Raw genomic sequence first — 24,988 nt, forward strand, 5'->3', positions numbered from 1 at the left:
GCCTGGGGTTTGGGGAGCCCTGCTGTAGAATAATTTCTATCTTCTTCCAGATGTCACCTCTTTGTTGAAGTAGTGGCATTACCAGTAGATAAGACACAAAAGCAGAACAGGCCTCTTGAACCTGCCTGCATCCATAAACAGAAGAAATCTAAGATTACTCAGATCTCTGTTCTAGCTTCTTGGGCTATAACTAGACAGATGTTAGCTGGCCCAAGTCTGCTAGAAGAGTATTATGAGGAAGATAAAGTACAAAGTTCTTCATCTTTAGTACTCAGGTTGTACCTAGGTATTCCCATATAGAGTTTTCTTCCCCTCATCTGGTTTTATACTCAATAAAATTGAAGGTTTCATTCTCTTCTGTTCTCCACTATCTATTTTTCAATTGGTTGAAGTAGAAGAATAAGTAAGTGATTACACACCCTCACACTCCAACACCATGAAAACACTTTGTTGGTTTGTTTTAGTTACATAAGTCATATAAATAACTTCCCCACACCAAAAATGCCCCTTCAAATTTAAAAAGGTGAACAAAAGTCTTAGTTAACCACAGCATCTCAGTGTTGAGTGGAACACTAGAGACCAAATTCAGTCTCTATATTACAGATGAGCAAACACACAGAAACAGAATAAAAGCTATAACATTTATTATAATAATATAACTACAGATAGTTTGAGTGAAAATAAAAGTACTTTTCAGCTGTTTATATCTTTTTGTACACTCAGTTCTTTTCATAATGTTATTATGTCTACCATATTATTTCAAGCCAATTTCATTGAACATTATTTCAAGGAACTCTTTGTGTGTTACAAGAAAGGTACAAGAGAAGTAGATACAACGGAAGGCTGAAGAAATCACCAAAGACTTGATAGAAAAGATAAAGCCTAATCCTTAAGGACTGAGTAAGTAAGAAGCAGAAATAAGACAAAAGCCTTCCAAGACAGGGGAATAACATGAGCAAAGGCATGGAGGCAGAACCTAAAGAGACAGATATGATATAAAATAGAGTATGGTGTAAAGAAAGATTTGTCCCCAACACTGTCTAGAACAGAACTTTTTGAGTGATATTTTCTTTTTTTTTTTAAGACAGAGTCTTGCTTTGTTGCCCAGGCTAGAGTGTAGTGGCACTATCTTGGCTCACTGCAAGCTCCGCCTCCCAGGTTCACGCCATTCTCCTGCCTTAGCCTCCCGAGTAGCTGGGACTACAGGCGCCCGCCACCATGCCCAGCTAATTTTTTGTATTTTTAGTAGAGACAGGGTTTCACCATGTTAGCCAGGATGTTCTCGATCTCCCGGCCTCGTGATCTGCCTGCCTGGGCCTCCCAAAGTGCTGAGATTACAAGCGTGAACCACCGCACCCGGCCAAGAGATACTTTCATAAATGCTTTCTGGGAAGAAATTAATATACCTGGTAAAAAGCATAATCCATTTTGGATAAATTTTAACAAGCTTAAGCAAACTCTTCTGGGAACTTATCTACTTACTCATCTGACAGTTGCAAAGTCTAAAGATCTTTAACAAGTTATTCTTTTCTTGTTTATCTAACCATTCTTGTTTTCCTATAAATGTCTCCACCAAGAAAGGAATCTTTGAATTGGCCTGGTTCATTTTAATCCCTGGCAGCAAGTCTGAAATAAAATTTCACATGTTCTCTAAGTTTCTAAAATGCTTTTTTTAAGCAATGAAAAGACGAATATAAACATATTCATCAAATCCTAAAAGAGGAGTATTGGGATCACAATTCTTTAGTATGAGGGAATGTAACCAGAATAAAACAATAATATACTTAACAGGTCCGGCTTTCTCTTGCAAAGTCCAAAAAAATATTCTATACTCTTCTATTTGGCTCCAGACTCTTTTATTATGTTCATCAGGATAATGGGTAGAAAAAGGTCCAGAACAGGAAAACGGCAAGAAAGGCTAGGAACTTTTACATTTAAAAAAAAAAGAGAGAGAGAGAGAGAGAATTCTTTAGCCAGGTGCGGTGGTGTGCTCACGTAGTCCTAGCTACTAGGGAGGCTGAAGTGGCAGGATTGTCTGAGGCCAGGAGTTTGAGGCTACAGTAAGCTATGATTGTGCCACTGCACTCCAGCCTCGATGTCAGAGCAAGACTCCGCCTCTACAAATTAAATTAAATTAAATTAAAAAGAAAGAGAGGGACAGAGAGAGAATTCTAGTAAAAGAAAAAGAATAGATCCAGAAAACCCAAGGAGGAGAGAAAGAGCTAAGAACCAAGTGGTCTTGCTTTAGGATGTGTTTTGTTTAATAATAAATCAGACAATATTCTGATGTACAGCAGCACTGTAGAAAATACAGAGAAGGGCAGATATGGGAAAAGAACAATTTAAGATGTTTTGCTGAGCATTAAGAATGTATTCTTAGGCTAGGCATGGTGGCTAATGCCTGTAATCCCAGCACTTTGGGAGGCTGAGGTGGGTGGATCACTTGAGGTCAAGAATTCAAGACCAGCCTGGCCAACATGGCGAAACCCTGTCTCTACTAAAAATACAAAAAGAAAAAATTAGCCAGGCATGTTGGTGCCAGCTTGTAATTCCAGCTACTCAGGAGGCTGTGCCAAGGGAATGGTTTGAACCCAGGAGGCGGAAGTTGCAGCGAGCTGAGATCGCACCATTGCACTCCAGCCTGGGTGACTGAGCAAAACTCTGTCTCAAAAATAAAAAATTAAAAATAAATAAAATAAAACAAACATAAATAAATAAATAAGAAATGTATTCTTTGTTTTGTTTTGTTTTTGAGATGGAGTCTCACTCTGTCGTCCAGGCCGGAGCGCAGTGGCACGATCTCGGCTCACTGAAACATCTGCCTGCTGGGTTCAGGCAATTATCCTGCCTCAGCCTCCCGAGCAGCTGGGACCACAGGCGTGCGCCACCATGCCTGGCTACTTTTTTGTATTTTTAGTAGAGACAGGGTTTCACAAGGCTGGTCAGGCTGATCTCGAACTCCTGACCTTGTGATCCACCCACCTCGGCCTCCCAGAGTGCTGGGATTACAGGCATGAGCCACCACACCCGGCCCAATAAATGTATTCTTAATAATAATAGTAGGCTCCTAGCTGGGTCAGCCCACTCCTCTCTTAGAGTATATGCTTACTTCCTTAATAAAACTTTTGCTTACCTAAGTAGTTACATAGTACAAAAGGCAAAGACAAGCACATCTTAAATACATATTAAATGTCAAGAAAGGAAAAATAATTGCCCTATCATGTTAAAATGGAGGAGCAGAGAATTGAAATAGAAACAGACATGAAGAGCCAATACTTTATTATGTTTCATATACTAACTCACAGAGACCTCTAGAAAATATGTGTTAAGTCTTAGACAGCAACAATATACTCTCTATTAAGGCCAGCAGTGCGTGCCTATAATGCTGGAAGGGGAGACTCAGGCAGGAGGATCACTTGAGTTTGAGAACAGCATGGACAACATAGCAAGATCCTGTCTCTAAACAAACAGAAAATCCAAGAAAAATATATTCTCCCCACATAGTTTTAGGATAGACAACAGGGATTAAATTTTGTAAAAATTAAATCCTTTGTGTATCTATCTCAGTATCTTTCTCGCTATCTTTTAAAATAGTGAACAAAATTAAACTTTAAAATATAAACAATTTTACTGATTATCACTAAAATACTTACGATGGGCGATCCTCAAGAATCAGGGCAGTGGTAGAAAGTGGCTCAAATTCAAAATTCTTGCGTCTTGAAGACTGAGGTGGTGGTTTACAAGTCCTCCCCGTTCGTGCTTCATATTCCTAGAGTAAATTAAAACATACCTTATGCAGAAACTGCTCCAACATAGTTTGTATTATTAAATCTGTATCATTAAGAGTATTATGCTATAATGAGAGATACATACAATTCAAAAAATAATTTGGTAAATATATCAAACAGACAAAAAATAAAAAATTTTTTTGGGAGGTGGAGGGGAGTTGGGAGAGTGGCTCATGCCTGTAATTCCAACACTTGGGAGGCCAAGGTGGCAGGATTACTTGAGCTCACGAGTTCAAGACCAGCCTGGGCAAGGGACAACACTTCACCTCTACTAAAAACAAAACATAAAAAAAGTTTGTTTTTTTTTTTCCTGAAGCAACCTAAACTATAAATATATATTACATACAAAGTATCAAAATGTAAGAGAAGGAAAGACAGAAATACACTAGATTAATTAGGTAAAGTTTTAGGGAGACATTCTTGATTGCCTTCTATGATATCAGCTATCCAAGACCATCTTTGAATAATCTATAAGTAGATAAGCCTACTTACTAAACCTTCAGTTAGATCAGTGATTAAAACGAGACAAGTGATTAAAATGAGACAAGATATAGACAATGCCACTGTATTGTTCTGAAGATCCCTCTCAAGGGTGACATTCAACCTCTAATGAAATGATAGTTTTGGATTTCAATCTACTATTACAAATAGATCTACTTACTCTAAATTTATTTATTTATTTATTTCTATTATTATTATTTTTTTTTGAGATGAAGTCTTGCTCTGTCGCCCAGGCTGGAGTGCAGTGGCTGGATCTCAGCTCACCGCAAGCTCCGCCTCCCGGGTTTACGCCATTCTCCTGCCTCAGCCTCCCGAGTAGCTGGGACTACAGGCACCCGCCACCATGCTGGCTACTTTTGTATTTTTAGTAGAGATGGGGTTTCACTGTGTTAGCCAGGACGGTCTTGATCTCCTGACCTTGTGATCTGCCCGTCTCGGCCTCCCAAAGTGCTGGGATTACAGGCTTGAGCCACCGCGCCTGGCCCACAAATAGATCTACTTACTCTAAATTTAAACAACACTTTGCTAACACATCTTATTCAAAAATGTAGCCACAGACTGTCAAATATTTCACTAAAGAAACTTTCTATAGTATTCTTCTAATTCATCCAACCTGATAATCCTAAATTAATTTAATATAATATATGGTAAACACATTTAAATGTCTCCATTCAAGTATTCTTCCACAAATGTTCCCAAACTTCTGAAATTTATTTATAGAAATTTGCCAAAGATCAATACCAAATTTACCAGCTTGCAAGTTTCAGTACCCACATTTTTTCCTTTCTAAAAAATCAAGCTAGCATCTGATCATCTCCAGGCACTAGTTATATTTTTCATTACATTCTCAAATATTACTGAATGATTTCATGAACTATGCAAGTCCACTGGTGGCAAGATAAGACCCTGATTTATATGAAGAAAATAAAATGCACTTAAAGTGGTCAGATATTTCACTTCTTAGTTGCTTAACTACAATTTCCTATAATTCTTTTAATACTATTGTTACATCCTTTCCAACTCAAAACCTATTTCTCCTTACTCAATCAGGCAATTGTAAAATGAGACCTGATAGTTCCATACCTCTTAAAAATTTGATAATCTTGTTTTTTCTTTTTTTTTTTTTTTGAGATGGAGTTTCACTCTTGTTGCCCAGGCTGGAGTGCAGTGGCATGATCTCGGCTCACCGCAACCTCCACCCCCCGGGTTCAAGTGACTCTCACACCTCAGCCTCCCGAGTAGCTGGGATTACAGGTATGTGCCACCAAGCCTGGCTAATTTTTTTTTTTTTTTTTGTATTTTTAGTAGAGACAGGGTTTCTCCATGTTGGTTTCGAACTCCTGACCTTGTGATCCACCCACCTCAGCCTCCCAAAGTGCTAGGATTACAGGCATAAGCCACCACGCCCGGCCTTGATGATCTTTTTGAAGCTTAACCTTAATTGAGATATTACTTTCAAAAAACAACTTACGTTGTCTTACAAACTTCAGCTTACCTTGTGGTTTCAGCCACTGTTATAAAGTTTCATATTCATCTTTAGTTCTGCATCTTCCCTTCCATCTACTATATCTATGCTCTGCTTATCTGAGAGTTCCCTTGCATCACCACATTGGGTTTTTAGAAACTTCTCCTCCATCAAATTATTTAGGATTGTGTGCACTTATGTTTATTAACTGTCATCTCAAAGAACCATACAGCCATTCATAATCAAAAGCAATAATGTCACTCATTTCTTTTTCTCTTTTCCAATTTTCTTTCCTAATATCTAGAATATATATCTAATCATGCTCAATGTTTCTTTTCTTCATTACAAACTCCAATGTAATAAATTCCTTTTCTGCTGTTTTTCTTACTAAAAATTATAGAAAAATAATAAATTTGTTATAATTTAAATGGTGTTTCATTTTTCTACAAGGTAACCCGGTTTCACTACCTAACAGAATACCGTGAATATTATCCAATAAAACATTTTTCCATGCAAACAAAGGCTATGCACATAGACAGCAAAATCAAACTTTTAAACCAATATATTAATAACAACTAACATTGACTGACACTATGTAACCATGCACTGTCAGTCCCCTCCCAGTGAAGAAAAACTGAGGCACAAAGATGTATACTCACTTGCTGAAGGTCATTACTAGCAGGCAGTTTGGCTCCAGAGCCTGCCTTTTAACAATCTATTATCTTGCTATATTAACAGGCAGTAAAGTAGCTATGTATGACATTAAAATTTTTTTTTTTTTTGTAGAGATGGGATCTCCTTAGGTTGCCAAGGCTGTTCTTGAACTCCTGGGCTCAAGCAATCCTCCCGCCCTGTCTCCCAAAGTGTCAGGATTACGGGTATGGGCCACTGTGCCTGGCTGATGAAAATTTAAAAGAATGAGATTCATAAAATCATTCAGTGAAAGGCTCATTGGGGTAGATCAGACTGACAATGCCTGAATCCCCAATCCACTTAAATATCACAAAAGGAGATCCCCAGACAGTATATTTCTTGTACGATACAATATAAAGTATACATTACCATTCTTGAAATACTCTTACCAAAAGAAAAATCAAAGTGCAATATAATTAAGCCAATAGAACTGTGTTCTCCAATATGGTGGCCAAAGTTAATAATAACCAAATAAGCTAATACATATTTGAATATGCATAAAATTATTAAGGAAGTATTAAGAGGTTCTCCCCTGGACAGTGAGATTAGAAATGAAGGGCTTTTGGTTTACCTTATGAAACCAGTGTTGATTGGCTTTGTAAACAACAAAAAATAAAGTATATTTTACGAGAGATCACTCCTGGCCATGGTGGATGACTGATAAAGATGATCTTACTAAAGAGGTGGGATCAGAACTGGAGCAAAAATGATGGGTACTGATAGGCAGAAAGAATTAAAAGAACAGGTCAGTGGGTGCAAGCAAAGGCATGGATCAGGGAAACACATTAATCTCACTTAATAGGAAAAATGATGAGAAATAAGATTAGAAAGGGGTGGGTTAAATTACAGGGCCTTTCACTGGCTAAAATATTTGGACTTAATCATGAACAAAATGGAAAACCACTGAAAGTTTGGATAAAGCCAAGTTTGATGAAAGCTGTCCTTTATAAAACATGAACTAAGTATACATTGAATATATAAAGCAACTCAAAATGAAGCAGCTAGAATATAACTTATGTATGTAAGAGAGGAATGAGCTTTTTTTTTTTTTTTTTTTTTTTTTTGGAGATATACAGTCTCACTCTATTGCCCAGGCTGGAGTGCAACGGCACAATCTCAGCTCTCTGCAACCTCCACCTCCAGGGTTCAAGCCATTCTCCTGCCTCAGCCTCCCGAGTAGCTGAGATTACAGGCATGTGCCACCATGCCTGCCTAATTTTTGTATTTTTTGCAGAGACAGGGTTTCACCATGTTGGCCAGGCTGGCCTCAAACTCCTAACCTCAGATGATCCACCCACCTCGGCCTCCCAAAGTGCTGGGACTACAGGTGTGAGCACCACGCCCGACCTAGGAATGAGTTTTGTACAGAATCATCACTCAAACATCATTCACATAAGAAGTTGTATTCTAGCACTTTCCACATAGATCCTTGTCATAAAAGTGCTGTAAAATTCTAGAGAGTAATAATAATAAGCTTTAAAACATTGTATGAGCTCATCTTTATCAGAAAATAGCACAGATTTCCATATCAAAATAACTTAAATATTTGCTGAATAAATTAAACATACCACCTTTTTTTTTTGAGACGGAGTCTCGCTCTGTCGCCCAGGCTGGAGTGCAGTGGCCGGATCTCAGCTCACTGCAAGCTCCACGCCCCGGGGTTCACACCATTCTCCTGCCTCAGCCTCCCGAGTAGCTGGGACTACAGGTGCCCGCCACCTCGCCTGGCTAGTTTTTTTTTCTTTTTTGTATTTTTTAGTAGAGAAGGGGTTTCACCATGTTAGCCAGGATGGTCTCGATCTCCTGACCTCATGATCCGCCCGTCTCGGCCTCCCAAAGTGCTGGGATTATAGGCTTGAGCCACCGCACCCGGCCAAACCTGCCATCTTAATGCAATCAGAATTACAAATTATATAGCAGTACTCCTGGATAAAAAAACAAAAAGTAAAAAAAAAAAAATTACAAATTGTATTAGAAATAATACAGCTGGGCATGGAGGTTCACGCCTATAATCCCAGCACTTTGGGAGGCCGAGACGGGCAGATCACTTGAGCCTAGGAGTTCAAGACCAGCCTGGGCAACATGCCGAAATCCTGTCTCTACAAAAAATACAAAATTAGCCAAGTGTGGTGGCATGCGCCTCTAGTCCTCAGCTACTTGGGAGGCTGAGGTGGGAGATCACTTGAGCCAGGTTGTGGAGGCTGCAGTGGGTCATAATCATTCCACTGCACTCCAGCCAGGGTGACAGAGTAAGACCTTCTCTCAAAACTAATAACAATTATCAAATATTAACACTAGTACTTTCAAAATTCATCACAAGATTATATACTATTTATTAAGATGTTTTTGATTATATGTAACAGAAAACCCAACTCAAACAGGTTTAGGCAAATTTATGAGTTCTTAAAACTGAATATTCCATACAATCAGTTAACTTTGGACTCCGTTTGACCAAGAGGTTCACAGCATAAACATCAATCAGCAACTCCACTTCTCTACTGTTCTCTCAGTTCTGCCCTCCTCCATGTGATTTGAAGATGTAATGAGAAATTTAAATAAGTACTGATTTTCATCTACATTTCTAAAAGTTATGTATATACAAATTGGCCAAAAAAAAAAAAAAAAAAATTCTTCAGAGACATAGGGTAGACTCCCGCTTGGTGAACTGGGTAATTCACACCAACTTTCTTGCTGCAATCTCTGCAGTCCCTGACAAAGGGGGAACAAACAAGATGAGCCTGAGGTTCACTCAACTGTTGTGTCTGGAGGCAATACTGAATGAACATCAGGGCAGGAAGGGGGACCCCAAAGGAAGTTTGACTTTTAGTTTGGAAAGGCCAAAGGGCTAGAATTTTGGGGACACAGTAGTAGAAAAGAAAGTGCCCCATCAAGAAAGAACTCCAGGTCCTGCACAGTGGCTTACACCTGTAATCCCAGCAATTTGGGAAGGGAGGCGGGTAGATTACTTAAGGTCAGGAGTTTGAGACCAGCCTGGCCAACTTGCTGAAACTCTGTCTCTACTAAAAATACAAAAATTAGCTGGGCGTGGTGGCATGTGCTTGTAGTTGCAGGTACTTGGGAGGTTGAGGCAGGAGAATCACTTGAACCCAGGAGGCGGAGGATTGCAGTGAGCCAAGATCGCCCCACTGCCCTCCAGTCTGAGTGACAGAATGAGACTCCATCTCAAAAACAAAACAAAAAAAAAAAAAAAGGAAAAACTCCAGAAACCAACATAGCAGTATTCTTGACTCTTTAGCTGAATACTGATCTACACATGTGTACGATAAAACCCTACAAAGCAAAGGAGAACTTTTGGGGAAAGAACAACAACCTGAGGAGCTATAAGCAAAATACTTTCCAGAGCTTACCCAGGGGTGAGATTATTCACATTATCACCCACCAGAATAAAAAGTCATCACTGGGAATACACAAAACATTCAGGAGAAACCCAGAAGGTGTCGTCTTTGTTGGATGTAAGACACTGTGAATTTTAGATTGCTGAGGGCTGAATGATGTTTGATTTTGTTCTGTCCAGAAGTCAAGCTTCTTGTGCATCAGTCTGAATATTTTAAGGTTTATTTACAAACATTTTTTAGTTCATGTCTAACATAATTTTTCCTTTGAGCTAATTTATTCCATAACTAAGAAATTATCAATGAACGTACTTTCTTCTGCAATGTTTAATCTGTGATCAATGTCACCCAGTAAAATGTTCACTTCAGATCTTGCATATTAAAAACTGTAGCACTGTTATCAATGAACTTGAGAACAGAGCAAGAGAAACTATCCAAAAGTAAGCAAAGAAAGGGAAAAAAAATTGAAGAAATATAAGCAGAGCTTTAGGGAACAATATCAAGCAGCCTAAATTATGTGTAATTGGAGTCTAGGTACAAAGGAGAACAATATTTAAGAAAATAATAGCTGAAATGTTGTCAAACTACACCCACAGACCCAAGAAGTTCAATAAATTCTAAGCGGAATACAGATAAAACCACACCAAAAGACATAATAATTATTTACTAAAATATAATGTTAAGAAGAATATTTTAAAAGCAGCCAGAAAAAAAGCACTTATGTTGAAAAGACTGAATGTGAAAAGGATTATAAGACTTTTTCCTGAAAAGTATTCCAGTCAAAAGACAATAGAAAAATCTTTAAATTGCTAAAAGAAAAAAAAATGGAGAGGGAACATCTATCAACTTAGAATTCTATGCCAGAGAAAATATCTTTCATAAGTGAAAGCAAAATAAAAATATTTTCAGACAAGCAATAGCTAAGAGAATATGTTGTCAGCAGACCAGCAATATAATTTCAAGGAAATTACTCAGGCAGAAAGTATATATCATATGAAAACATGAATATACACAAAGAGATAAAAAGCACCAAAAATAATAAATATGGACAAATAAAAAAGTCAGTTTTCTCATTTCTTAAAATTAGAGAACATTTGATCATTTAATACAGAAATATACTGGTAAATGTAAACAAGGAGTTTACAGCACAAAAGTTAGAAAGGAGGTAACAGCGGCACACTGTTGTAAGGTTCTTCCATTATACTCAAGTGCTATAAAGTTATTTGACGGTAGACCATGATAAATTAAAGATAAGTATCATAAAAGCCCTAATGGGGAGGTTTCTCGATGTGTAATCAGAAGACCTATGTGTTCAGGAGATGCTTTCATGGGGTCTGCAAAGTCAGAGCTATATTCCTAATAGTGTTAATAGTTTGTCACTGCATTGATACTTGTACTAATGTTGCTCAGCAATGTTGAATAAAATTGTCAGCAGCCTGGGCAATATAGTGAGACACTGTCTCTACAAAAAATTAAAAAATTAGCCAAGTGTGGTTGCACGGGCATAGGGGTAGGGGGGTGCTGAGGTGGGAGGATTACTTGAGCCCTGGAGGTTAAGGTTGCAGTGAGCTATGAGCTCACTGCCGCACTCCAACCTGGGCAACAGAGACTATCTCAAAAACAAAAACTCTCAGTGCCCCATCACAAATCAAAGCAATAGCACTACTGATCACTGTATTCTTCAGGACATGCACTGAAAGATTAAAAAAAACAAGGGGCAGTGGCCAGATTCATTTAAGAATGTCTATGACAAAACAGTAAAAATTATTAATTGTATTAAATATTTATATATGAGTAAACATCTTCTTAACATTCTGTGTGACAAAAGGAAAAGTACAGGGCCAGGCAAGGTGGCTCATGCCTATAATCCCAGCACTTTGGGAGGCCAAGGCGGGCAGATCACCTGAGGTTGGGAGTTCGAGACCAGCCTGACCAACATGGAGAAACTCCGTCTCTACTAAAAGTACAAAAAATAGCCGGTGTGGTGGTGCATGCCTGTAATCCCAGCTACTCGGGAGGCTGATGCAGGAGAACCGCTTGAACCCGGGAGGCAGAGGTTGCAGTGAGCCGAGATCGCGCCATTGCACTCCAGCCTGGGCAACAAGAGCGAAACTCTGTCTCAAAAAAGAAAAGGAAAAGTACCGATAAAGAACTCAACTACATACTTGTGCAAAGGAAAAGCACTTGTGCAAGTATTTGAGTTCTAAACTGAACAAATGTCTTTTTCAAGAACACTACTTTTATTTAAAATACTGACTGCAAACTGCAGTGGCAGTTATTTTCTAAAAATTAGACAAAGTGGGCCCTTCATCTCCATATTTCTCCCAGAAAACCATAAACCCAGTCAAGTCATAAGGAAATCATGAGAGAAACCCAAATTGAAGACCATTCTAGAAAATAATAGACCAGTACTCTTCAAAAGTGTCAAGTTCTTAAAAAAAAGGAAAGATGACAAACTGTCAAAAGCTATAGAAACTAAGGAATTGTGATAGCAAAATATAATGTGGTATTCCAGAGTAGACACTGAAAGAGAAATGGGACTTTAATAGAAAAATTGGTGAAATCCAAGTGAAGTCTGCAGTAATCTACCAAAGTCAGTTTTCTGAGTTTTGACAAATGTACAGGGTAATAGATGTTAACATTAGGTGAAACTGAATGAGAGGTATTTAGGAATTCTCTGTATTATTTTTTTCAAAATCACAATAATAAAGTTATTCCAAAATCTAAAGTTATTCTGTAAATCTAAAGTTATTTCAAAATAAAAAGTTTATTAAAACAAACAAAAAAGGATGAAGTGTGCCAGTGATTTTTAAGGAAAGCAACTGAAAATAAGTATTGCCAATAATAAAATCCAGCCTTTCAGTAAGAATTAAAATGCTGTGAACTTGTATATATATATACACACACATATACACACACACACACATATATATAGACCAGCAATATAATTTCAAGGACCAGCACTATAATTTCAAGGAAATTATTCAGGCAGAAAGTATGTATCACATGAAAACATGAATATACACAAAGAGATAAAAAAGCACCAAGAATAATAAATATGGACAAATAAAAAAGACAGTTTTCTCATTTCTTAAAGTTTTAGAGAATATGTGGTCATTTAATACAGAAATATACTGGTAAATGTAAATAAGGAGTTTACAGCACAAAAGTTAGAAAGCAGGTAACAGCAGTACGCTGTTGTAAGGTTCTTACATGTAAGGTTCTTATAAAAGTAAGACCCAACTATATGCTATTTATAAGAAACCCACTTTAAATATAAAGACAGATACAAGAATAAAAGGATGAAAACAGAAATGTCTGCAAAATATTAACTGGAAACATGCTCTAGTGGCTAATAAAGTCAGATAAAAACTTCATATATAAGAGTATATATATGTATATTCATATATATGTGTGCATATATACGTATATATATTCTTACATGTATATACGTACACACATATACACATATATATTCTTATATATGTGTGTATACATACATATATACATATATACGTATATATGCGCACACACACATACATACACACACACACACACACACATATATATATTTTTTAAGACAAGAGTCTCACTCTGTCGCCCAGGCTGGAGTGCAGTGGCATGATATTGGCTCACTGTAACCTTCGTTTCCAGGTTCAAGCGATTCTCCTGCCTCAGCCTCCCGAGTAGCTGGGACTACAGGCGCTCCACCACACTCAGCTAATTCTTATATTTTTAGTAGAGATGGGGTTTCACCATGTTAGCCAGGATGATCTCGATCTCTTGACCTCATGATCCACCCGCCTTGGCCTCCCAAAATGCTAGGATTACAGGCGTGGGCCACTGCACCCAGACCTATGCCACCATATATTTAACAGCTTCCCAGGATTAGATTTTTGTGAGATCAGCGGTAATAATACTGTCATTTTTTGATATTTTATAATGCAATGCTGTAATATTTGGAAGATCGACGTATCTGGTGCACCAACATTTTCCAAATCACCAATGCATGATATTATAAAACCATGCATAAATATACATACCCAGGCAAAGTGCAAAAAAGACCAATAGATTTTTCTATAACAGAGTTATATGGTTTCAGATTCCACACTATAACTTACCTTTAAGAAACAACCACTTGATGAATTTTGGAGTGGCATCAAAGAAGAATGCCCACAATTATCTGCAAAGACTATTAAAATGTTCTTCTCTTTACTACATACATAACTCTGTCAGATTTTCTTCATGTACTTAAATTTACTAAAACAATATAAAGCAAAAAACTAAATGCAAGAGTACATATGAGAATCCAGCCTTCATTTAAGCCATAGAGATCTGCAAAAATAGAAAATAATGCCACTCTCCCCACTACTTGTTTTTTAATAGTTATTTTTCACAAATATGTTGTTTTTGTCAACATACAATAGCTTTACTCTTGTGATTTTTAAATGATTAATACTTGAACATTTCAGTTTTAACTGGGGGTATAGTAATAATTGATAATCCCATAAACAGAAACTCTTTGAGGTCTTTAATAATTGAGAATCCAAAGGGACCCCGTCTCTACAAAAAAAAAAAAAAAAATTAAATTAGCCACGCATAGTGGTATGTGCCTGTAGTCCTAGCTACTCGGGAAGCTGAGGTGGGAGGATGGCTTGAGCCCAGGAGGCAGAGGTTGCAGTAAGCCAAGACTGTACCACTGCACTCTAGCCTGGGCAATAGAGTCAGACTTTTTCTCAAAAAAAAAAAAAAAAAGAAAAAGAATCCAAAGGGATCATGAGACTAAGATGTTTGAAAACTGCTGATCAACAGCAACCACCAAAAAAGTTAAACAAAGGTAAAGCTAATAAGCTAATAGTGGAGAAAAAGTACAGTGACAAAAATACTCAGTCAACCCAAAAGAGGGCAGGAGAAAAAAAAAGTGAAGGACCAGATGAAATAATTTGAAAAGAAACAGTAAGTTGGTAAATTTAAACCTGATCATATCACTAATGACAGTAAATGACACTCCATCTAAAAAACAGAGGGTATCAGATTGTATACAAAAGCAATACCCAACTATATGCTACTTATAAGAAACTCAGTTTAAATATAGAGACAGATACAAGAATAAAAGGATGAAAACAGAAATGTCTGCAAAATACTAACTGGAAACAAGCTCTAGTGGCTAATAAAGTCAGATAAAAACTTCATAAAGGGAAATCTTATCAAAGCAAAAAGGACGTATCATTGATGGTAAAGGGAGCAATTCACCAAGACAACTTCAAAACAAAGCTTCAAAAAACAGGAAACAAAAATTGACAGAAACGAAAGGAGAAATAACCAAGTAATTTATAGTGGAGATTTTATTGCTCTTCTCTCAGTAACTGGTAGAAAAAGCAAAAAAATTTAAAAATATAAAAGATGTAACACTACCAATCTAACATGACTTAAACTGACATTTATAGAATACTTCACTCAACATCTGCAAAATATACACTGTTTTCAAGTACACAAGGAACGTTCAGTAAGACAAGCTATATTTGGGGAATAAACAAGTCTCAATAAATTGAAAAAACACTGAAATTGCATAACATATATCGTCTGTTATGGTTTGAATATTTGTCCCTTCCAAAACTGGTGTTGGAATTTAATCCCCAGTGTGATAGTACTGGGGATGGGGGAAGGCTTTAAGAGGCAATTTGGTCAGGAGGGCTCTGCCCACATGAATGGATTAATCTGTTCACAGATTAACATGTTATCATGAGAGTGGGACTGGTAGCTTTATAAGAAAAGGAAAAGAGACCTGAGCTCATATGTTCAGCTCCCTTGCCACATGACGCCCTGCATCGCTCTGGGACTCTGCAGAGTTCCAACCAGTAAGAGGACTCTCACCAGATGGAGCCCCTCAACCACAGACTTTTCATCCTCCGTAACTGTAAGAAATAAATTCCCTTTCTTTATAAATTACTCAGTTCCCAATATTCCGTTATAAGCAACGGATAATGGACTGAGACACTGACCATCCATAATTAATCATTTACAAAAACATATCTGTAAAATCCCAAGATATTTTAAAAGTAAAATAATATACTTCTACATAATCATAAGTAAAGGCAGTAACAAAAGAAAAGGAAAAATATCTTGCATTGAGTGCAAATGAAAACACTGAAATTTATGGAATGCAGCTAAAGCATAGCAAGAGGAAAATTTGTAGCTTAAAATACATTAAAAAGATAAAAGGTCTAAAATGAATGACCCACCTTAGAAAACTAGAAAAAAAGCAACATAAATCCAAAGCAAGTGGATAGTAAATAATGAAGAACAGAAATCAATGAATAGAACACACAAAACCAAGTAGTAAAAATCAGTGAAACAAAAGGTGTTTCTTTTAAAACATAATAAAATTGATAAACTCCTAGTAAAACTGATCAATGAAAAAGAGAAGATAAAAACTGTCAAAATCAGGAATGCAAGAGAGATCATCACTATCCACATTTGTATTACATACCTAGCAGACATTAAAAAAATAAGAAAATATGAATAATTTCATTGTAATAAATCTAGCAACATAGATGAAATATAAAAATCTGTTGAAAGACATGTTACCAAAGCTGACTCAAGAAGAAACAGAAAATTTGAATAGCCCAATCTGAGGTCAAGAAAAACATTAAGTTTATAACTAAAAATACGCTCAACAACAAAAAACTTCCACACTTCACTTAGATCAGTAATTCTCAACTGGGGTTGACTTTGCCCCCTTGAGGACATCTGACAATGCCTAAGACATTTCGGTTGTCACAATGAGAAGTGAAGGGGGGTAATTACTACTGGAATTCTTACAGGCCAGGGATACTATTAAATATCCTATATTTAACAGGAAAACCCCTCACAATATTTACATTTAGGTCATTTACATTTACATATACATGACCTAAAATGTCAAAAGTGCTGAGGTTGAGAAACCTTGGCTTAAATTATTTCACTGGTAAATTCTGTCAAACGTTTAAGGAAGAAATAACACCAATGTACACAAATTATTTCAGAAAATAGAAAAGAAACAATCCTCAACTTATTAAATGATGATTGCATTATCCCAATACCAGAATCTGACAAAGGCATTAAAAGAAAATTATAGACTGACATCCCTCATGAATATGGAAGCAAAAATCCCTAACATAATATTAGCAAACTGACTTCTGGACTTCCACTCCAGCATGTATACAGCTTAGAAATTGCCATTCCAGGACAGGTGTGGTGGCTCGCGCCTATAATCCCAACATTTTGGGGGGTCAAGGTGGGAGGATCTTTTGAGGCCAGGAGGTCAAGAAGTTGCCACTGCATCCTAACAAGTAAAAACCTAAGCAAACTGAAAAATTAATAATTATTCTTAGATTCATCAGAGACATGAAGCCACATAGAAAACCACTGCCCCAAAACTGTAGAGACAAACACATAAAGGAGAATCACAACTTAGCAGAGCAGACACCCAGAAGCTGAAACCTCTGGCATTGCTGGAGTAGGAAAACATAAACTGTAATAGACAAACTGTTGGAGGCTGAGTGTGGACAAGTCTGATGTTAGAACTCCAGGGGATATGCAGGTATTTTAAAAAGGAAAAAAATAAAACAAAACTTCAGGAGGACTCAGTTGCATACACTTTTGTGAGTTTTACCTCCAGGAACTCTACCAGGTCCTCAGAGTGAGTACTGTGGGGGAGAAATCCCCTTGTGCTTTCAGCAGGAGAGGAAAAGTAATTATTTTGAAATACTCCTTTACATTCTGTTCTTAACAAGGTCTGCCCTCAGGAGAAACTATTTTACCAGAACCTTACCTGCTCCAACCTAACTAGGGGAAGGGAAATACACAACTCCAGCTCCCTCTGGCCATTCTGTCCTGTCAAAGAGGGAAAAAAAACAAAACTGAAAATACTATGAAGCATACCATTCAGGGGTACAGGTTCACCAAAAGATTAAGACCTAATCACAGGACTATAGAATGCTTCCCCTTTTCCCACACCTTACCACTACCTTACTAAAGGCCTACTTACCAGTTCCTTTTATCCACCACATTCTATCTACCTTTCAGCAAAAATTATATGGCATACTAAATGGTTATTAAAAAAAAAAAAAAAGGCCGGGCGCGGTGGCTCAAGCCTGTAATCCCAGCACTTTGGGAGGCCGAGACGGGCGGATCACGAGGTCAGGAGATCGAGACCATCCTGGCTAACACGGTGAAACCCCGTCTCTACTAAAAATACAAGAAAATTAGCCGGGCGAGGTGGCGGGCTGTAGTCCCAGCTACTCGGGAGGCTGAGGCAGGAGAATGGCGTGAACCGGGGGGGGCGGAGCTTGCAGGGAGCCGAGATCGCGCCACTGCACTCCAGCCTGGGGCACAGAGCAAGACTCCGTATCAAAAAAAAAAAAAAAAAAAAAAAAAAAAACCACGGTCTAAAGAGACTAAACAAGCATTAGAACCAGAGTCAGATATGATAGGAATGTTGGAATTATCAAACCAGAATTTGTTTTAAAGAGAACTATGAGCAGTGCACTAAAGTTTCAATGGAAAAAGTAGACAACATGCAAGAATAATGTAAGAGATGGACATTTTAAGAAATAATCAAAAAGAAATACTAAAGATTAAAAAACTGGAACAGAAAGAAAGAATTCCTTTGATGGGTTCATTAGCAAATTGGACATGGCTGAGACAGAATCTCTGAACTTGAGGTATGACAACAGAACTTTCGAAACTGAAAAGCAAAGAGAAAAAAGACGGGGGAAAAAAGTGCAGAGTATCCAAGAACACTGGGAAAACAACAAAGGACAAGAGAGAGGGGAGGAGAAGAGAGACAGAGAGAAGGAAGAAGAAATATCTAAAGCAATATGGACTGAGAAGTTCCCCCAAATTAATGTCAACACCAAATCAAAGATCCAGGAAGCTCAGAGAACATCAAACAGGATAAACATATACATAAAAAAACCCCTACTTCTAGCCATATCATATTCAAATTTCAGAAAATCAAAGATCAAAAAATCTTCAAAGAAGGCAGAGGGAAAAACACCCTACCTATAGGAACAAAGATATAAACTTATCCTCAGAAATGCAAGTAAAGAGTAGAGAGAAATATTTAAAGTGCTGAGAGAAAAAAATTGCAAGCCTAGAATTCTGTATCCTGCAAAGTTATCCTTCAAAAGTGAAGGAAAAAAACTTTCTGAGACAATTATTAAGGAATTTGACAGTAGACCTGCCTTGCAAGAAAATGTTAAAAGAAGTTCTTCTTAAAGAAGATATTTTTCTTTTTCTTTTTCGTTTGTTTTTTGTTTTTTGTTTTGAGACAGAGTCTCACTCTGTTGCGCAGGCTGGAGTGCAGTGGCGTGATCTCAGCTCACCTCAACCACCGCCTCCTGGGTTCAAGCGATTCTCCTGTCTCAGCCTCCCAAGTAGTTGGGATTACAGGCATGTGCCATCATGCCCAGCTAATTTTTGTATTTTTAGTGGAGACAGGGTTTCACCATTTTGGTCAGGCAGGTCTCGAATTTTTCTTATTCTTAATTGATCTAATAGAAAACAGTTTTCTTATTCTATTTTCTGTTGCTTATAACAGAATACCTAAAATTCAAAGGAATTTATTTCTTAACAGTTACAGAGGGTGAGAGGTCCAAGGTCAAGGGGCTACATCTAATGAGAGCCCTCTTGCTGATGGGGACGCTCTGTAGAATCCTGAGGTGGTGCACAGCATCATGCGGTGAGGGGCTGAGCATGCTAGCTCAGATCTTGCTTCCTCTTCTTATAAAGTCACTAGTCCCATTCCTATGATAATCCAATAATCCATTAATCTGTTAATGGATTAATCCTGAAAAAATAGAGTAATCCTCTTAAAGAATTAATCGCCTCTTAAAGGCCCCACCTCTCAATACTGCCACAGTGGGGATTGCATTTCAACATAAATTTTAGAGGGCATAAACATTCAAACCATAGCAACAGTTTACTCAAAATAATAGCAGCAATAAGGTGTTTAATTATGTATGCTCGTGTGTGTATGCTCACATGCGAGTAAAACGAATGGCAGTAATAAAAGGGATGGGCAGCAGGAATTAGGAATGTTTTGTTATTACAAGGTATTTGCATTACACATGAAACTCCACTTTCAGGTATAGTGTTACCTGAAAGTGGAGTTGGCTTAGCTACAAATACATACTGCAAACTCCAGGACAACCACCAAAAAAAGTTTTAAAAAAAGAAGTATAACTGATATGCTAAGAAATGGCAGAAAATGGAATCATATAAAATGTTCAATTAAAACTAAAGACTGAAAAGATGTGGAAGACAAAACCGGAAACAAATTATAAAGGCAACAACTAACAAACAGTAACAGAAATGAGAGATAATAATCCAAATATATCAATAATCACTTTAAATATCAAGGGTCTAAATGCACCAATTAAAACACAGAGAGGCCAAGCACAGTGGCTCATATCTATAATCCCAGAACTTTTGGAGGACACAGCGGGAGGACCATTTGAGGCCAAGAGTTTGAGGCTGCAGTGAGCTATGATTGCACCACTGCACTCCAGCCTGGGCAACAGAGCAAGATTCTGTCTCAAAAATAAAACAAAACAAACAAACAAATGAAAAAATAGAGACTGTCAAAGTGTATCACAAAACAAGGCCCAGCCATATGTTGTCTACAAAAAACTCTAAGTTGAACAATAAGAACACATGGATACAGGAAGAAGAACAACACACACACACAGGGGCCTGTCAGGGGGTCGGGGGACAAGGGGAGGGAGAGCATTAGGACAAATACCTAATGCATTCAGATGTTAAAACATAAATGACGGGTTGACAGGTGCAGCAAACAACCATGACACATGCACACCTACATAACAAACCTGCACATTCAGCACATGTATCCTGGAACTTAAAAGTAAAATTAAGTTAAATTTTTAAAAACTCCACTTTAACTATAAAGGCACATATAGATTAAAAGACAAGGGATGGAGAAAGATATACCATCCCAACACTAATCAAAGACAACAGGAGTAGCTATAGTAATCTTGGACAGAGCAGACTTCACAGCAAGGAAATTTATCAGGAATAAAGAAGGGCATTACATAATAAAGTGGTTAATAATCCAAGAAGACATAACAATTCTTATCATGTATGCAACTAAAAACAGAGTGGTCAAAATACATGAGGCAAAAACAGGTAGAACTACAAGGAGAAACAGATGAATCTACTATTACACTGGAAAACTTTAAAGCCTCTATCAGAAATAGACAGATCCAGCAGTCGGAAAATCAGTAAGGACATAGCTGAACTCAACAGTACCATCAGTCAACTGCATGTAATTAACATCTGTAGACTACTACATCCAACAACAGCAGATGAAACATTCTTCTCAAGCTAACATGGAACATCGACCAATACAGACTAATTCTAGGCCACAAAATACACCTTAACAAGTTTAAAATAACAGAAATCATAAAATGTCTGCTCTCAGATCTCAATGAAATTAAACTAGAAATTGACAGAGAGAGATTACTGAAAAATCCCCAAATACTTGGAGATTAAACAACACACTTCTAAATAACACATGTGTCAAAGAAGAAATCTTAAGGGTAATTTTAAAATATTTTTAACTATAGGAAAATGAAAATACAACTTATGAAATTTGTGAGATGCAGCAAATACAGTATTAGAGGCAAAAGTATTGCTTTGAATGAATATATGAGAAAAGAAGATCTAAAATCAATCATCTAAGCTTCCACCTTAACAAGAAAAATTCGAGCTAATTAATTACAAAGGAAGCAGAAAAAAATAAATAAAAATAAAGAGCAGGAATCAATAAAATTAAAAACAGGAAGTCAGTAGAGAAAAATCAACAAAACCAAAAGCTAACAGTTCTTTAAAGAGAACAATAAAATTGATAATCCTCTTGCCAGGATAACTAAGAGAAAAAAAAAAAAAGACACAAATTACCAATATCAGAAAGTGGAGACATCACTACAGAGCCCAAGGACGTTAAAAAGGATAATGAAGAAATATTATGAACAATTCTTTTTTTTTTTTTTTGAGATAGAGTCTTGTGCTCTGTTGTCCAGGTGCCATCCTGGCTCACTGGAACCTCCACTTCCCGGGTTCAAGCGATTCTCCTGCCTCAGCCTCCCAAGGAGTTGGCCGACTACAGGCGCATGCCACCACATACAGCTATTTTTTTAAATTAATATTTTTAGTACAGCTAATATTTTTAGTACAGACAGGGTTTCACCACGTTGGCCAGGCTGGTCTCGAACTTCTGACCTCAAGTGATCCACCCACCTTGGCCTCCCAAAGTGCTGGGATTACAGGCATGAGCTACCACACCTGGCCTGTTATGAACAATTCTATGCCCAAAATTTGATAACCTGAATGAAATGAACCAATTCCTTGAAATACACCCAAACTAACATAAGAAGAAATTGAATCAATAATTAATAATCTTCCAAAACAGAAAGCACAGACCCAGATGGGTTCACTGATGAATTCTACCAAATATTTAAGGAAGAAATTGTATCAATTATCTATAATCTCTTCCATAAGATAGATGGAGAGGAAATAATTCATCACTCATTATATGAAGCCAGCATTACTCTAATACCAAAACTAGACAAAGGCATTACCAAAACAGAAACATACAGACCAGTATCTCTTATGAACGTAAATGCAAAAAATCCTCAAGAAAATATTAGCAAATCTAATCCAACAATGTATAAAAAGAATTCTATACCATGACCATGTGGAATTTATCCTAGGTATGCACAACTGGTTCAATGTTAAAAAAAAAATCAATTAATTTAATCAATTGCATCAAGAGGCTAAAGAACAAAAATCACATGATAAAACATCAATAGACGTTGGAAAAGCATTTGACAACATCCAACACCATTCATGATGAAACTTCTCAGTAAACTAGGAATAGAGGGGAACTTCCTCAACTTGATAAAGAAAATCTACAAAAAACCTATAGCTAACATCATACTTAATGGTGAGAAGCTAGAAGCTGTCTCTCTAAGATCAAGAACAAGGCAAGGATGTCCCCACTCATCACTGCTTTTCAACATTGTTCTAGAAGTCCTAGTTAATGCAATAGAAAAAGGAAATAAAAGTTACACTAATTAGGAAAGAAGAAATAAAATTGTCTTTGTTTACAGATGACATGATTGTCTGTGGAGAAAGTCCAAAAATATCAACAGAAAACTTTTGGAACTAATAAGCAGTAACAGCAAGTTTACAAGATAGAAGGCTAATGTACAAAAGTCAATCACTTTCTTACAATATAACAGCAATGAACAAGTAAAATTTAAAATTTAAAACATAATACCATAAAAATGAAATACTTAGGTATAAGTCTATCAAAATATACGCAAGATCCGTATGAGGAAAAGTACAAAACTCTAACGAAAGATAAAAAGAAGAACAAAACAAACAAAGAGATGTTCCACGTTTATGATTAAGAAGACTCACCGGGTGTGGTGGCTCTCGCCTGTAATGTCAGCACTTTGGGAGGTCAAGGCAGGTGGATCACCTGAGGTCAGGAGTTCAAGACAAGCCTGACCAGCATGGAGAAACCCCGTCTCTACTAAAAATACAAAATCAGCCCAGCGTAGTGGTGCATGCCTATAATCCCAGCTACTCAGGAGGCTGAGGCAGGACAATTGCTTGAACCCGGGAGGCGGAGGTTGCAGTGAGCTGAGATCGCGCCATTGCACTCCAGCCTGGGCAACAAGAGCGAAACTCTGTCTCAAAAAAAAAAAAAGACTCAACGTCATTTAGATGTCAGCTTTTCTCAACTTGATCTACAGATTCAACACAATCCCAATCAAAATCTCAGCAAATTATTTTGGGAATGATAAACTGATTCTAAAGTTACACAGAGAGACAAAAGACCCAGAATAGCCAACTCAATATTGAAGAAAAAGTCAGAGGACTGACACTACTAGAATTCAAGACTTACGAAAAGGCTACAATAATTTAGACAGTGTGGCACTGGAGAAAGAGCAGACAAATAGGTCAATGGAACAGAATAGAGATCCCAGAAATAAGCCCACATAAATATAGTCAACTGATCTTTGACAAAGGAGCAAAGGCAATACAATGGAGCAAAGATACGCATTTCAACAAATGGTACTGGAACAACTGGACATTGACAGCCAAAAAATTAGTCTACACACAGACCTTACATCCATCATAAAAATTAACTCAAAATGGTTTACAGACCTAAATGTAAAGTATAAAACTATACAACTCCTAGAAGATAACACAGAAAATTTAGATGGCCTTGAGTATAGTGATGACTTTTTAGATCAATACTAAAGGCATGATCTACAAAAAAATAAAAATTAAAATACAGTAGTCCCCCTTACCCTTGGGAAATATGTTCTAAGACCCCCAGCGGATGCCTGAAACCATGGATAATACTTAACCCTGTATGCGCTTTTTTCCTATACATATGATAATGTTTTATCAACTTTATAAATTTATAAACTAGACATAGTAAGACATTAATAAAATAGAGAAGTTATAACAAAATACTATAATGTAAGTTATATGAATGTGTTCTCTCGCTCTCATACACACACACTCACACATGCACACATACACAAACACACAAAATATCTTAATATTTTCAGACTGCAGCTGACCATGGGTAACCAAAACTGTGGAAAGTGAAACTGTGATAAGGGGAGACTACTATAATTGATAAGCTGGAGTTCGCTAAAATTTAAAATTTCTGCTCCGTGAAAAGACAAGCCATAGAAAGACAGAACATATTTGCCAAAGGCATGCCTGACAAAGGACTGTTATCCAAAATAGACAAAGAACTCTTAAAACTCAACAATAAGAAATTGAACAATCTGATTTTAAAATGAGCAAAAGACCTCTATATCATCAAAGAAGATATACAGATGGCAAGTAAGCATGTGAAGAGATGTTCAACATCATATGTCATTAGGGAATTGCAAATTAAGACAATGAGACACCACTACACAGTTATGAGAATGACCAAAATTCAAAACACTGACAGCAGCAAATACTGGAGAAAATGTGGTGCAAGAGGAACTCTCATTTAATGCTGCTGGGAATGCACAAGGGGACCAACACTTTGGAAGACATCTTGCTAGCCTCTTGCAAAACTAAACATATTCTTATGATCCAGCAATCACTTC

General features: G+C 37.2%; 1 protein-coding gene across 1 annotated transcript in view; it reads right to left on the minus strand.

Moving 5' to 3' along the window:
• Positions 1-24,988, minus strand: part of TBC1D12 (TBC1 domain family, member 12) — a 117,473-nt gene that overhangs the window by 79,738 nt on the left and 12,747 nt on the right. Inside the window, exon 2 of the mRNA XM_011988459.1 lies at positions 3,654-3,769. The gene's annotated coding sequence lies outside the window, so the exon portion shown is untranslated. The remainder of the gene's footprint in view (positions 1-3,653; positions 3,770-24,988) is intronic.

This window comes from Mandrillus leucophaeus, unplaced genomic scaffold, assembly GCF_000951045.1.
Source record: "Mandrillus leucophaeus isolate KB7577 unplaced genomic scaffold, Mleu.le_1.0 Scaffold331, whole genome shotgun sequence".
Lineage (NCBI taxonomy): Eukaryota > Metazoa > Chordata > Mammalia > Primates > Cercopithecidae > Mandrillus > Mandrillus leucophaeus.